Consider the following 17,796-nt stretch of genomic DNA (forward strand, 5'->3'; position numbering starts at 1 on the left):
CTTGTTCCAGTTTCAACTTGAATTCGTCTTCTTTGTCGGGTTTACCTGATTTAGGGGTGTCTATTCGGTTTTCAGTTTGGATCTGGATTTGAATTTGGCCAAATTCAATCCGATCCGATATAAAATTCGGTTTTTAATTTTCAAATCCAATCCGATCCAAATTTCTCATCAATTCAATCTAATCCAATCCAAATTACAATTTGTTTATTTGGATCCGATCCAAAAATCCGAATTAAAATATATTACAAAATTTTAGGATCTAAAGTATTATAAAAATCAAATCTATCTAATATATATATATATAAAGGGGAGTTTTTTCCCGAGTTTTTAGAGAGCCACGTAAGATTTAATTTTTTCAGCGAGCCATGTAGGATAATACATTTTAGTAGTAGCCAATTAACTACGAGATTATTAATTTCTTTTAGAATTAAATAATTTAAATGACACGCAAGCAAAATTGGCGAATGAGATTTTCTAGTTTATATTAATTAAATATAAAATATTATCTTCTGATATCAAGAATTTTATCTAAATATGTAACAAATTTTAGCACATAAAGTTTTGGGGTTGTGGCCTTGTGGTGATCTTATATTTTATTCCTAAACTGGTAAAGTTGACTAGGCATACTAATTATTTAATGTAAGCCAAATCAACCAAGGGGTCCGTTCTGATTTACTGAGTTGAGTTGAACTGAACTTAACTGAGTTGAACTGAAGTGAACTGAATTGTTTATGAGAGAATATAATTAAGAAATGAAATGAAATTAAGATGAAAAGAATGAACAGGTCCTAAGTAAGATCAATAGTATAGTCAAAAATTCAAAATTATAACCTAATACTTATTTTTTATTGTAATTAACTAAGAAAAAAAGTACTCCGTACAAAGTATATTCTACACTCAGGAATTCTATACTCCTATTTACATTTATCTATTTTTTTTTTAAAAGAACTTATCTAAATTTAATAGAACTTATAATGTACATTATTTTGAATAGAACTTATCATAACTAGTAAATATTGATCTTATCTGAGAGTGAGCGATAGCTCAAGTGGTTAGAGCCCTCTCCCGATTCCAGGATTCCTGAGATCGATTCTCATCTCCGCCCTTGTAGCTCCCTAACGCCCAAAAAAAGATATTGATCTTATCTAACTTATTAAACTGAAGTGCTGAACAAAACATGGCTTTACAAAGCCATTCCATTTTATTTTTTTTTAAAAGGTAAAACCATGGTTTTTTTTTTTTTGTTTTTTTTTTTAATTTTAAAACATGGCTTTACCGTTTTGTTATGATAGATTTTTCACACATTAATCATCACTATATAGAATTGAATATGACCCAAAATAAATTGCCAAATCCAAAGCTTAAATCAAATAATTAAATTGTACTCCGTATTATGGATTGAGTTTATTTCATCCGACTTAACCTGCTCGTATGATAATTTTGCTTTGAAGATGTTTTTTTACCTCTCCAACTAATAGATAAGCATGATGTCAAATACACAAATGAGCAACTAGAAATTTCTCGAAATCCAGCCAATCATTTTTATCAAAATCGCAACTACCACTAGTTAACGCCCTCGTTAAAACCACCCCCCCCCCTTCGTCTCCAGATTTCTTCTTGTTCCAGTTTCAACTTGAATTCGTCTTCTTTGTCGGGTTTACCTGATTTAGGGGTGTCTATTCGGTTTTCAGTTTGGATCTGGGATTTGAATTTGGCCAAATTCAATCCGATCCGATATAAAATTCGGTTTTTAATTTTCAAATCCAATCCGATCCAAATTTCTCATCAATTCAATCTAATCCAATCCAAATTACAATTTGTTTATTTGGATCCGATCCAAAAATCCGAATTAAAATATATTACAAAATTTTAGGATCTAAAGTATTATAAAAATCAAATCTATCTAATATATATATATATAAAGGGGAGTTTTTTCCCGAGTTTTTAGAGAGCCACGTAAGATTTAATTTTTTCAGCGAGCCATGTAGGATAATACATTTTAGTAGTAGCCAATTAACTACGAGATTATTAATTTCTTTTAGAATTAAATAATTTAAATGACACGCAAGCAAAATTGGCGAATGAGATTTTCTAGTTTATATTAATTAAATATAAAATATTATCTTCTGATATCAAGAATTTTATCTAAATATGTAACAAATTTTAGCACATAAAGTTTTGGGGTTGTGGCCTTGTGGTGATCTTATATTTTATTCCTAAACTGGTAAAGTTGACTAGGCATACTAATTATTTAATGTAAGCCAAATCAACCAAGGGGTCCGTTCTGATTTACTGAGTTGAGTTGAACTGAACTTAACTGAGTTGAACTGAAGTGAACTGAATTGTTTATGAGAGAATATAATTAAGAAATGAAATGAAATTAAGATGAAAAGAATGAACAGGTCCTAAGTAAGATCAATAGTATAGTCAAAAATTCAAAATTATAACCTAATACTTATTTTTTATTGTAATTAACTAAGAAAAAAAGTACTCCGTACAAAGTATATTCTACACTCAGGAATTCTATACTCCTATTTACATTTATCTATTTTTTTTTTAAAAGAACTTATCTAAATTTAATAGAACTTATAATGTACATTATTTTGAATAGAACTTATCATAACTAGTAAATATTGATCTTATCTGAGAGTGAGCGATAGCTCAAGTGGTTAGAGCCCTCTCCCGATTCCAGGATTCCTGAGATCGATTCTCATCTCCGCCCTTGTAGCTCCCTAACGCCCAAAAAAAGATATTGATCTTATCTAACTTATTAAACTGAAGTGCTGAACAAAACATGGCTTTACAAAGCCATTCCATTTTATTTTTTTTTTAAAGGTAAAACCATGGTTTTTTTTTTTTTTGTTTTTTTTTTTAATTTTAAAACATGGCTTTACCGTTTTGTTATGATAGATTTTTCACACATTAATCATCACTATATAGAATTGAATATGACCCAAAATAAATTGCCAAATCCAAAGCTTAAATCAAATAATTAAATTGTACTCCGTATTATGGATTGAGTTTATTTCATCCGACTTAACCTGCTCGTATGATAATTTTGCTTTGAAGATGTTTTTTTACCTCTCCAACTAATAGATAAGCATGATGTCAAATACACAAATGAGCAACTAGAAATTTCTCGAAATCCAGCCAATCATTTTTATCAAAATCGCAACTACCACTAGTTAACGCCCTCGTTAAAACCACCCCCCCCCTTTCGTCTCCAGATTTCTTCTTGTTCCAGTTTCAACTTGAATTCGTCTTCTTTGTCGGGTTTACCTGATTTAGGGGTGTCTATTCGGTTTTCAGTTTGGATCTGGGATTTGAATTTGGCCAAATTCAATCCGATCCGATATAAAATTCGGTTTTTAATTTTCAAATCCAATCCGATCCAAATTTCTCATCAATTCAATCTAATCCAATCCAAATTACAATTTGTTTATTTGGATCCGATCCAAAAATCCGAATTAAAATATATTACAAAATTTTAGGATCTAAAGTATTATAAAAATCAAATCTATCTAATATATATATATATAAAGGGGAGTTTTTTCCCGAGTTTTTAGAGAGCCACGTAAGATTTAATTTTTTCAGCGAGCCATGTAGGATAATACATTTTAGTAGTAGCCAATTAACTACGAGATTATTAATTTCTTTTAGAATTAAATAATTTAAATGACACGCAAGCAAAATTGGCGAATGAGATTTTCTAGTTTATATTAATTAAATATAAAATATTATCTTCTGATATCAAGAATTTTATCTAAATATGTAACAAATTTTAGCACATAAAGTTTTGGGGTTGTGGCCTTGTGGTGATCTTATATTTTATTCCTAAACTGGTAAAGTTGACTAGGCATACTAATTATTTAATGTAAGCCAAATCAACCAAGGGGTCCGTTCTGATTTACTAAGTTGAGTTGAACTGAACTTAACTGAGTTGAACTGAAGTGAACTGAATTGTTTATGAGAGAATATAATTAAGAAATGAAATGAAATTAAGATGAAAAGAATGAACAGGTCCTAAGTAAGATCAATAGTATAGTCAAAAATTCAAAATTATAACCTAATACTTATTTTTTATTGTAATTAACTAAGAAAAAAAGTACTCCGTACAAAGTATATTCTACACTCAGGAATTCTATACTCCTATTTACATTTATCTATTTTTTTTTTAAAAGAACTTATCTAAATTTAATAGAACTTATAATGTACATTATTTTGAATAGAACTTATCATAACTAGTAAATATTGATCTTATCTGAGAGTGAGCGATAGCTCAAGTGGTTAGAGCCCTCTCCCGATTCCAGGATTCCTGAGATCGATTCTCATCTCCGCCCTTGTAGCTCCCTAACGCCCAAAAAAAGATATTGATCTTATCTAACTTATTAAACTGAAGTGCTGAACAAAACATGGCTTTACAAAGCCATTCCATTTTATTTTTTTTTAAAAGGTAAAACCATGGTTTTTTTTTTTTTTGTTTTTTTTTTTAATTTTAAAACATGGCTTTACCGTTTTGTTATGATAGATTTTTCACACATTAATCATCACTATATAGAATTGAATATGACCCAAAATAAATTGCCAAATCCAAAGCTTAAATCAAATAATTAAATTGTACTCCGTATTATGGATTGAGTTTATTTCATCCGACTTAACCTGCTCGTATGATAATTTTGCTTTGAAGATGTTTTTTTACCTCTCCAACTAATAGATAAGCATGATGTCAAATACACAAATGAGCAACTAGAAATTTCTCGAAATCCAGCCAATCATTTTTATCAAAATCGCAACTACCACTAGTTAACGCCCTCGTTAAAACCACCCCCCCCCCCCTTTCGTCTCCAGATTTCTTCTTGTTCCAGTTTCAACTTGAATTCGTCTTCTTTGTCGGGTTTACCTGATTTAGGGGTGTCTATTCGGTTTTCAGTTTGGATCTGGGATTTGAATTTGGCCAAATTCAATCCGATCCGATATAAAATTCGGTTTTTAATTTTCAAATCCAATCCGATCCAAATTTCTCATCAATTCAATCTAATCCAATCCAAATTACAATTTGTTTATTTGGATCCGATCCAAAAATCCGAATTAAAATATATTACAAAATTTTAGGATCTAAAGTATTATAAAAATCAAATCTATCTAATATATATATATATAAAGGGGAGTTTTTTCCCGAGTTTTTAGAGAGCCACGTAAGATTTAATTTTTTCAGCGAGCCATGTAGGATAATACATTTTAGTAGTAGCCAATTAACTACGAGATTATTAATTTCTTTTAGAATTAAATAATTTAAATGACACGCAAGCAAAATTGGCGAATGAGATTTTCTAGTTTATATTAATTAAATATAAAATATTATCTTCTGATATCAAGAATTTTATCTAAATATGTAACAAATTTTAGCACATAAAGTTTTGGGGTTGTGGCCTTGTGGTGATCTTATATTTTATTCCTAAACTGGTAAAGTTGACTAGGCATACTAATTATTTAATGTAAGCCAAATCAACCAAGGGGTCCGTTCTGATTTACTGAGTTGAGTTGAACTGAACTTAACTGAGTTGAACTGAAGTGAACTGAATTGTTTATGAGAGAATATAATTAAGAAATGAAATGAAATTAAGATGAAAAGAATGAACAGGTCCTAAGTAAGATCAATAGTATAGTCAAAAATTCAAAATTATAACCTAATACTTATTTTTTATTGTAATTAACTAAGAAAAAAAGTACTCCGTACAAAGTATATTCTACACTCAGGAATTCTATACTCCTATTTACATTTATCTATTTTTTTTAAAAGAACTTATCTAAATTTAATAGAACTTATAATGTACATTATTTTGAATAGAACTTATCATAACTAGTAAATATTGATCTTATCTGAGAGTGAGCGATAGCTCAAGTGGTTAGAGCCCTCTCCCGATTCCAGGATTCCTGAGATCGATTCTCATCTCCGCCCTTGTAGCTCCCTAACGCCCAAAAAAAGATATTGATCTTATCTAACTTATTAAGCTGAAGTGCTGAACAAAACATGGCTTTACAAAGCCATTCCATTTTTTTTTTTTAAAAGGTAAAACCATGGTTTTTTTTTTTTTGTTTTTTTTTTTAATTTTAAAACATGGCTTTACCGTTTTGTTATGATAGATTTTTCACACATTAATCATCACTATATAGAATTGAATATGACCCAAAATAAATTGCCAAATCCAAAGCTTAAATCAAATAATTAAATTGTACTCCGTATTATGGATTGAGTTTATTTCATCCGACTTAACCTGCTCGTATGATAATTTTGCTTTGAAGATGTTTTTTTACCTCTCCAACTAATAGATAAGCATGATGTCAAATACACAAATGAGCAACTAGAAATTTCTCGAAATCCAGCCAATCATTTTTATCAAAATCGCAACTACCACTAGTTAACGCCCTCGTTAAAACCACCCCCCCCCCCTTTCGTCTCCAGATTTCTTCTTGTTCCAGTTTCAACTTGAATTCGTCTTCTTTGTCGGGTTTACCTGATTTAGGGGTGTCTATTCGGTTTTCAGTTTGGATCTGGGATTTGAATTTGGCCAAATTCAATCCGATCCGATATAAAATTCGGTTTTTAATTTTCAAATCCAATCCGATCCAAATTTCTCATCAATTCAATCTAATCCAATCCAAATTACAATTTGTTTATTTGGATCCGATCCAAAAATCCGAATTAAAATATATTACAAAATTTTAGGATCTAAAGTATTATAAAAATCAAATCTATCTAATATATATATATATAAAGGGGAGTTTTTTCCCGAGTTTTTAGAGAGCCACGTAAGATTTAATTTTTTCAGCGAGCCATGTAGGATAATACATTTTAGTAGTAGCCAATTAACTACGAGATTATTAATTTCTTTTAGAATTAAATAATTTAAATGACACGCAAGCAAAATTGGCGAATGAGATTTTCTAGTTTATATTAATTAAATATAAAATATTATCTTCTGATATCAAGAATTTTATCTAAATATGTAACAAATTTTAGCACATAAAGTTTTGGGGTTGTGGCCTTGTGGTGATCTTATATTTTATTCCTAAACTGGTAAAGTTGACTAGGCATACTAATTATTTAATGTAAGCCAAATCAACCAAGGGGTCCGTTCTGATTTACTGAGTTGAGTTGAACTGAACTTAACTGAGTTGAACTGAAGTGAACTGAATTGTTTATGAGAGAATATAATTAAGAAATGAAATGAAATTAAGATGAAAAGAATGAACAGGTCCTAAGTAAGATCAATAGTATAGTCAAAAATTCAAAATTATAACCTAATACTTATTTTTTATTGTAATTAACTAAGAAAAAAAGTACTCCGTACAAAGTATATTCTACACTCAGGAATTCTATACTCCTATTTACATTTATCTATTTTTTTTTAAAAGAACTTATCTAAATTTAATAGAACTTATAATGTACATTATTTTGAATAGAACTTATCATAACTAGTAAATATTGATCTTATCTGAGAGTGAGCGATAGCTCAAGTGGTTAGAGCCCTCTCCCGATTCCAGGATTCCTGAGATCGATTCTCATCTCCGCCCTTGTAGCTCCCTAACGCCCAAAAAAAGATATTGATCTTATCTAACTTATTAAGCTGAAGTGCTGAACAAAACATGGCTTTACAAAGCCATTCCATTTTTTTTTTTTTTAAAGGTAAAACCATGGTTTTTTTTTTTTTTGTTTTTTTCTTTAATTTTAAAACATGGCTTTACCGTTTTGTTATGATAGATTTTTCACACATTAATCATCACTATATAGAATTGAATATGACCCAAAATAAATTGCCAAATCCAAAGCTTAAATCAAATAATTAAATTGTACTCCGTATTATGGATTGAGTTTATTTCATCCGACTTAACCTGCTCGTATGATAATTTTGCTTTGAAGATGTTTTTTTACCTCTCCAACTAATAGATAAGCATGATGTCAAATACACAAATGAGCAACTAGAAATTTCTCGAAATCCAGCCAATCATTTTTATCAAAATCGCAACTACCACTAGTTAACGCCCTCGTTAAAACCACCCCCCCAAAAAAAAAAAAAAAAAAAAACCTGAGTACTTATAGAGCCAAAATAAATGTGGAAACCCAAGAGAATAAGAAATTATGAAAGAAAAATACAAAAGAAGAAAATCAGATGCTCTGACATTTTTGCATAAAAAGAAAATGACAGCATAAACACAGCTCATAGCCAACCAAGTCTTATTTGGCCCATTTTACTAAACATAAATAATTTAATTTCACTACTACAAATCCTTTCTTTTCTCAGATTTTTTATCAAGTTGACAAAAATAAATAAAATGGCTGCTCATAAAATCATAATAATGCCTAATAATAACAAAAAAATTTCATTGAGTTCAAAACAAAAAAAAATAAATTAAAAAAAAAAAAAAAACAACAACAATAATTTCAATAAGTTTTGTTTCTATACTTTGCTATGCGTTGGGCCATGGACCCCGCTATGTTCACATGGCCTATTTGGTTGATGCACATGTATAAAACCTCTATTTTTTACCTGTCAATTCTTAATTAAGCCCATAATTTAGGTCCAAATTGACCCAAATAAAAAATAATATAAAGAAAAATAAAAAGAGAAAGATACTTGTTTTAATTTTATTTATTTAGAGAAAATAGATTTGAAAAGTAAGAGGGAACAAAGGTGCCCAAGCCAAGTAAGGCATTTTTATGAATTGTTATGGTTTGCTGTCAATAGGGCCCATGAGAGTGACTTACTGAAAACAATGCTTTGCTTAACTCTATTAACTCTAATTTAGCGTGTCAGCCACTCACTACTTTAATGTTACATTGAAACCCTCTTCTTATTCCACTAAACCTAATTGTCAATTTACATAGCCATCACTAGCACTATTATTAGCCTTCAAATTGTATTTGTATTTTGAATTTTTCATGATTCACCTTCGTATGTTGATGGTGTCCTGTAAGAGCTATAACTAAACCGGTCTTGTACTTCATCTTCTCTCGAATGAGTTCTGAAGTAGATGAATAATCCTTCCATTATGTGATAAGTGATGTAAGTAACAAAGAATATACGTACTGATTAACAACTTTGTGATAAAAAAGCTGTTAGTTATTAAAATTGAACGATGGTCCAACATTACTTTCAAAGTTAAATTATGCACATTTTTAATATTCGCAATTTTGACACATCTTCTTCCTATATATCTCGTTTTGATTTAAAGTGCAACTTATCTCAAGCCACCCAAGCATGAAGTTCCAATGCTCTCTCTCACGCGTCACTATAAGAGAACCATCCTTTATTTTCCTTATGAAATAGCGGGATTGGAAGACTAACTAGTTTAATTTCTACATCATTTTAAAGCAACTTCTCTACTTATCTAGTTACCTTCCTCGAGAAGCAATGCTTGATCGTAAGGTTTGGTGAATAGAAACATCCAAGTACCTAACCTTAACCCCTATAACAATAATCACTAAAAGATAAATAAGTTATTTATTGAGTTAGTAAACTCTTTAATTTGGTAGTTAAAATTTTACAAATAATAGTTGATTACTACCAAATTCTTGAATTTAAAGATACTACGGAGTACTCATATTACTAATTTCTTTAACCTTCTCTCCAATTAACAACTAACAACATAAATTGCAAACAAATGGCAAATCCAAAAGTTTCTTGGAAAAATATCAAACAGAAAATGCCATCTGTATACAGTAGTGGAGGTCCTGCATTATTGTCGGCCAGAAAAAACAGAGGAAAGTGATGAAAAAGAAACGTCAATTTTTTCTTTCTTTTGTCAAATTCTTCTCCAATGCACCGTTTTTGTCTTGGATTTTGTTTTGTTTTTTAACCTTAAACAACATGTACTCCAATTTAACACACTTTCACCAATCGAACAACGTAAATTCTTGTATTAGACGTTCACACTTACACCAATCGAACAAGGGCATTATATACGAATAACAATAAAAGTTTAGGCAAAATACGTAAACATAATCAAAGAAGGATGAATCCGAAAAAATTCTACTATTCTGCTTATTTTTATTTTTTTCCTTTCATTCATATAGATACAAGAAAAATAGACCTCAAAATTTGGTTCCCAAGAAAAGAACCCAGAAATTATAATATCTTTCAAATTAAAAAAATTGAAATGTACGAATTAAATGCATCCTCATCTTCCCAATCTGTACATCCTCATCTACCACCATTTCTACCAAAGAATTCAATTCAATTCAAACCCCCAAAAAATAAATAAAAAAAAAAAATCCACCCAATTTCCCCTTGTTTTTCTGGAAAGAATCTGTAAAATAAAAAATAAAAATGAATTGAAATTGACTTACAACCATCCAATTAAAGAAGAAGCAGAACCCACAAACCCAGCAAACTGCTGTTGTTGACGATGAATCTCTCTCTCTCTTCTCCCTTTAAACAAATCATAGGGCTCCCAAAGATGATCCAATGGACATGGTTTCTTCCCATCAAGTCTCACCCATGGCTTCCCTTTCCCACTCCAATGCAACAAACTTACTGGACCCGGATGAAGCGATCTACACGAACCTCGAACATTATCACCCCCTAATCCATGTTGATTCCATCTATGATCAATCGGCTCAATTCGACCTCCAAAAACCAGTAAAAATGGCGGCAATGAACCCAGCTCATATATCCTCGTTTTCTTCTGGATTTCCATCCAACTCTCGATTTTACTCCTGTAATTTCCCAACCTCCATTGATGTAGATCCATCACCATTACACCCGTATTGAAGTAACAGGGCTTCCGGGTTGTTGACCCGAATGCAGTGGTTTTATGATTCGGGTCGGACCAAAATGTGGAAGTAAAATACGTTGTGAAATTTGCGTGACAATATTCAGGAGCTCCGATTATATGAGAGGATGAAAGAGAAGTGTTCCACAGTTTGTAAATGTCGTCGACAAGAATAAGGTCCGAGTCGAGGTATATGACCCGGTTAACACACGGGTCAAGAATGTCACCCAGATAGTTTCGGGCGTAGTTTAACGGGTTCTCGAGTGCGACCCGAATTGAGGAAGAGATTAAGTTGATTACAGAATCTTCTCGAAAGATGTAGACCTTGAAGTTCAACGAAGGGAACGTTGACCGAACGAGTTGACTCAGGACGCGAGGTGAGAGTGAGTCGAACTCGGCGGCGATGAAATGGAAGAAGATGTTTTCTGGGCAGGAGGAGTGTTTGAGGACGGAATGGACGGCGGCGATTGAGCCACGTAGGTACTCGTAGTCAAGAGTCATTGCCACGTGGACCAATGAGGGGTCGCAGTGAGTGAAAGGGGAGGAAGTTGAAGAGCAGCCTACGCCGTTACGGTAGTCCGGCGCTTCAGAGAAGTGTAGCAGGTGGTGAAATTCCAAATTTGCCCCTGATCTTGAGAGAGATCGGATGCCTAAGCAAGAAGGAGAGAAGAAGCAGAGGATTGTTAAGCAAGTGAATAGGAGGAGTAAAACGACGGCGTTCCATCGGTGATGGACCGCCATTGCTCGTTTCTTGATAAACAGCTTCTTGTTCTTCTGAAATGCTATGATGAATTTCTGTAGATTTTTACTTTTTTATTTTTTTTTGTGGGGTGAAAATAAAATTGAAAGTGGAAGTTAAAAAATCATATGATATGATTTGGAATGATATGGATATTTGGATTCAAAGGAAAGAAAAGATATGGAGGAGAGTAAGAAGAAAAAGGAAGAAGACGAGTCTTTAAGAGAGGAGAGAGAGAAGGGAAGGTGTATTTATATAGAGTAGTGCGAAACAGAGTATGAAATTGAAAGAATTAAAACGAGGAAAGAGTTTTTTTAATAAAAAAATTATTAAAGGTAAATTTGGAGCTGCGGCTGAACGCTGAAGAAAGGTATATAAAGTAGGATCGCGTCAATGTGCTACGAGAGTACTTCCTCCATTTCTTAATAAGAGCCCATCAAAACAATAAACTCGTTCTCGTACTTATATAGCACATCTTGTTGATTTTATGTCGAAATATTTAAGTTAAGTGAGTCTTCCCTCAAGATTATTGTCGAAATATTTATGATGAAATTGAATGAGTAGCTATTTATTAACTAATGTGAAAATAAAATGTTTTGAAATAGGTGCTATTAATTTTAGTGACGGTAAAAAATAGTTTGCTAAAGGGAGTAGTCCGTACTGGTATTTATAGTGTGGGAAATATGACGCGGTTTTGATTAGGGATTCAAAGTAAAGTAGTGAAGTATTGAATGTATGATTACGGATTTAACATGAGCTTAACACGTTATTAGGAAGATGGAGATGTTTTTTTTTTTTGGTGGGACGGAAGATGGAGATGTTAATTTGGAGCTTGTGTTAAGGAAATTTAAAAGTTTGTTATTTTGGGATATATCTTATCTTTTATGATTTTGATATTTGACAACTAGACTATAGACTGTTTGACTTTATTCAGATTTTTATTTTCAAGTTTAAAAGCATAGTGGGTTATCAATTAATCCTCTATATTCAATTAAATTTAATCCTTTTTCCTAATTTTCCCTCCTTTCAAACTCTATAATTAATACAGAGTATCGAGTTAAGTGTTAAACGTGTTTGACAGTAACTCTTTAATTTTTAGAGGTTGACTATTGATATACCATTTGAAAATACTCATTCATTTCCGTTATTGTGGGATTTGACAATATTTGAGATAACGTTTTCAACAGAGAATAAATATTACAACGACTACTTTTATCGAATCTATATTATGTAGTACTTCGTATTTTATAACTTATTCTTAACAAATAGTTCAGTAACATTTAAGTTATAATTGATTACTTTAATCTTGGTCATTCTATAACTTACAATCTAATCTATGGTCATGTATTTTAATTTTCATTTCACCTTACCATTAAATTTCAGTAAAAAAAAAGTGTTAAGTTTAATTTTTAAAAAGTAACCAATAAAAATTATAGGTTTTGCACATAAATCATATAGTGAATCCAAATATGTCATTGTTATCTTATTCCTTGACTTTTCAAGTGGAGAGTTAGTTGAGGGAAACCCCTACTCAAACTAGTTTTTGGATAGTCAATAATTCTATATACATGGGTAATCCCTCCATTTTTAAAAGTTTGAGTTTTTTTTTTTTTTTTTTTTTGGAATAGAGGTTTTACAATTTGTAAACTACATTTGAAACTAAATAAAATGTACGGAGTATGAATAATTTTTTTGTTTTTTCTTTAAAGATTCTTCTCATTTTGGTATTCAGAAAATTTACTTTGAATTGAATTTAACTAAACCTACCATGCAATCATGCATGCATAATTGTACAATCAATTATGGTAAAGTTCACTTTGAAGTTTGAACACACGAGGTTTTTTTTTTTCTTTCTTTTTTTTAAAATAAATACATTAATACTATAAATGAGGAACTCTAAAAATATTTATATTTCTACCTTATGCTTCAGACTAATTTAAGGCATGCATAGTTGCATACAACTTTATTTCAAAACATATAAAGAAAGCCTGCATACAACTTGTGCATTATATATATTTACTAGCTTAGGCCTCGTGCCATGCATGGTAAGTCCAATTTTTTTTAAAAAAGTAATTAAATTTAACAAATAAAATTTGATAAAACATACACATTAAATATATAGAAATTATATTGTTACAAAGGTTACACCGGACACAAAACATGTTATATTAAAAGGCAAAGCAAAAGATTAATATATAATATCATGAATTAGATTAAAAAAATTATAGGGTGGTCAGTGTTACAAAGGTTACACGGCACACAAAACATGTTTGAAGATTTAAGTCATGTTAGTTTTAAAGTAATTTCACTAATATCAATTAAATGAATCAATTCTATTATAAAGTATATTACTTTTTTTGGCAAATAATAATCCGGTTAAAGTAAGTTCGTTAATATCAATTATATGAATCAATTAAAAGAGTTGGACTAAGATTTTAAGTAAATGTGTATGGAACAATTAAAAACATCAAATAAAAAGGAAAATATTTATTACAAAGATAATATACAAGATTTGAAAGAATATTATTATAATTGTATTATATAAATATTCTAAAAAAAAATGCTAAAAAGGAAGGGGAAATTTAGAGGGAAAAAATAGCACCATGATGTGACACTTGTCACCTTCGATGTCTGTTTTAGTATTAAGTTATTGATTGCAATTTGCAAAATTTAATTAGTATACACAATTATACAGTACATGTCAATGAGACAACGAGGACCCTATAAATGCCAAAATGTTAGTTTAGGTGATAAATAAACATCGTTTGTTAGTGATAATAAACTGCAGGGAATCACATTAGGTGAATATTAGCATCTTCCAACAAATAATGGCCAAAAAACAGAGGAAATTTCGTTTTTATTATACAAAAACAAATATCCCCATCAAATTAAAAAGAGTTGTCCACCTTAGAAATACTCGTACGTAAAATAATATTCCTGTTCACATTATTTAAGCTAGTATGTAAAATACTCCTTATGTTCCTATGTATTTATCTCATGATTGATTGTACATACGAGATTTTTGTGCAAGTCGAATAAAAAACAATATGCAAGTAAGTTTGATTATACTCTGCTCATCAACTATTGTCCTATATTTAGAATGTTTCCCCAAAAAAAAAGTTTGATTATGCTGTGTGACATCCAACTCAACTGAAAATTAGAAGAAAAAGAAAATGGGTCAAGTAAATTGAAAGTACAAATAAAAATGATCTGATAAGGTGATAACTGGTGTTAAGTATTACTCTTCGTAACTAATTAAGTTGCACTTCCTTCATTTAGATGACACATTTCATTTAGAAACGTTTGCCAATGCATACTTTATAATGCAAATATCCTTGATTACATATTAGCAATAATTATAAAATTTTGATATTTGAAAAATATATGTTGATATGAATATAACAAGATCCCACATGCATGACTACTTTTTTCTCAATACAAAATCACAAAGCGAAGTCAAAGCAAGTTATGTGAATAGCGCACAATGTCAAACTGTGTTATATAATTTGGAACAGAGGAACCATATTGTAATCGTTTCTTTTTCCTCTTATTTCGTGAATCAAATAAAAAGGTTCGATTCAAACTTTCAACTTATGAAGTAGTCTATATGATGATATGCAACGTGCATATTGCTAAAATAATATATTAGGACTTGATCAATATAAACTAAAAAATTACAAGTACGAAGTATTTGGTTGAAGACTTGGTTATGTAACCCTATGTTGCGCGTTGAACAAGCGTGTTCATTGATTGCATGATTGCAACCAAAAGAGAGAAAAAAAATAGCATATAACATCCCTCATCTTTGACAATTCAAGAATAGTCTTGGAAGTTTATATGTTATTATTGCATGCGATTTTATGAATACGACCTTCCAATTGTCATATAGTCGAACCCTTTTATAAATGCGCCACGCATTTGAAGAATTTTCTAATATCAATTTATTAGTAATAATGAGCAGTTTGTATAATAGTAAAACCCTAACAACCCAATAAATAAAGAAGCAAATATTTGAGAGTAACAAGTAAGGCTATTACTCGTGGGAAAAAATTGCATCTCATAATAACAATCAAATCCCCACATTAAGGAGGGGTTTCCTTACCTTCCTTCAATCCTCCCCCACTCCTAAGATAAAGGGACTTGTCCCGCTAAATAAAGCTAGGTAGATCCGTGTTAGGTTTTGGATTGATAAGATTTTCTCTTTGGCTACCAAAAAAAAAAAAATGATAACTAAGCTTACCATATTTATTGCATGATTTGGAACAGAAATTATTCATTCCTTAGAAGTTTTGGGTTTAAGGCTTTAAGCTTTGAAAAAGCAGAATTCAACAAAACTCATGATGCAAGTTTTTTCTCGTTTGAGGATTGAAAGCTCAAATCGGATCCAATCGAGCTTCCTAGTCTAGCATTCAAAAAGAAAGTATAACTTCATAAGATTAACTTTCATTGATTCTATTGTAAACTTGGAATGATGTTCACTATGCTCCATCCACCCCTTTTTACTTACCTCAATTGTATTTAAGCCTTTCAACATACTAGCTTCATTCTTTTTTAAGTACTTTCTCTATTTTTTTTTTAATTATAACACTTTGATCGATACGAAATTTTATGCGTTTGATTTGAATAAGTTAAAATATTATGTACGCAGGGTGAGATACAATACTGGATGAATATTTTCTGTTAAGGTATGGATGTAATAGAAGGGTAATATTAAATTAATAAAAAAAATATGGGTGAGATAAGAGTAATCAACTTGGAAGAACTGTTTCTCAATAAATAAAAGTGTACAAAAGTATGAAGGGAGTAATTTTTTTCACCTTAAAGTTTTCCCAAGTTGATTTTCATATTTATTGATCCATTTTTTGTACTTTTTCACTCTTCTAATATCTCATGCAAAATGTCATACTACCAAATAAAATCGGAGAGGAGTATATTGCAATGGGTCCATAACTCCATACTATGAATCTATGATAACAACAACTCTTGATCGTTTGTGTGGTACTAAAAAAAACGGGTAAGTAAATTAAAGACATGACTAGCATAACTTGAAAAGTTGAGAATTGAGACTTGAGTTATAGGAACAAGAGTTACTAGACCATAGACAAAATAAGGGTCATTAATGATCTTCACCAATTAATTTTAGAGTGTAATTAATTAGATGCAAGTTATAGCACTAGGCAGTCGGCACTACTCTTACAAATGTCCCACTTCTTTGTACGAATTTATTCAAGTTTTGTACTATATTATGTAGCCATCAAAAAACAATTAAACTGTTTTTTCTAGGTATAATCCGGCCAAGCCAGCTCTAATATGTCATAATCAAAGGATTTGTAACCATTTAATAAATTAAACCCAATTGTAGCACCTATAATGACACTTTCACCACCTTGTAGGAGAGGTTCATAAGTATTTGTTTGTCTCTAATATTAATTTCATAGGAGTATTATTCGTACGCACTTAATTAATAAAAAGTTTGTTTTAGCTTAATTTGGCCAAATCGGGACAATATATAGTTCTCAATATTTAAAAGTACATCAACCTCTCTAATTTTAGTGTCTAATTTCATCCCTGGGAATATGTGCTCATAAGGGAGGCACGGAGTGCCAATACATTAAAATTTTGAGATTCTATATACTTGCAAAAAGTGATGACCTAATCACAAATTCACATTACGAGAAACCTACTGAAAGTAATTAAAATTGAAATTGACCTGAATCGATATGATTATTAATACTCATTCAATTTTTCACTTAACTCTAAAATTCGAACCCAATATTATGCAATAACCAACCTAAGGAAACACAACACTTGCCTTAATCAAATAACTTTAAATTGAATTGAACCGACATCCAACCCAATAAAAATCCGAAACTCGGTCTAACCCAATAACAAATGCAATCAATTAATCGGCCGGCCGATCAAACCTAACCCTAAGTTGAAGTGGATTGATTAAAAAAAGACATGTAATGGTCATTTTAAGTAATGTTTATGTTACAATAGATATTAATAGGACTCCTAATCGCCTTAACTTGAATTTCTTGCTTTGTAGGTTATAGCCGTATAAACCTTTACTTATCATGGTTATATTTATGGATCTTATAAATTAATTACTCATATCCGGATAAAGATCATATCAACAGATTTAGATAAGTCTATACGAATTTGACATACCAATTAACAATAAAGCAATCAAACTTGACCTGAATTTGATAAGTTGATAACACCCTACAAAAAATCTAAATTTAAAATAAATCAATAAGAATTCGTCTTGAAACCAAACTAAT

The 17,796-nt window shown here is 30.7% G+C and overlaps 1 pseudogene; it reads right to left on the bottom strand.

Annotated features, from left to right (window-relative positions):
- Window positions 1-10,017: 10,017 nt before the first annotated feature.
- On the bottom strand, window positions 10,018-11,776 carry LOC145564080 (putative galacturonosyltransferase-like 9 pseudogene; annotated as a pseudogene).
- Between the last annotated feature and the right edge of the window lie 6,020 nt (window positions 11,777-17,796).

The sequence above is a fragment of the Chenopodium album genome, chromosome 10 (assembly GCF_948465745.1).
Source record: "Chenopodium album chromosome 10, dcCheAlbu1.1, whole genome shotgun sequence".
Lineage (NCBI taxonomy): Eukaryota > Viridiplantae > Streptophyta > Magnoliopsida > Caryophyllales > Amaranthaceae > Chenopodium > Chenopodium album.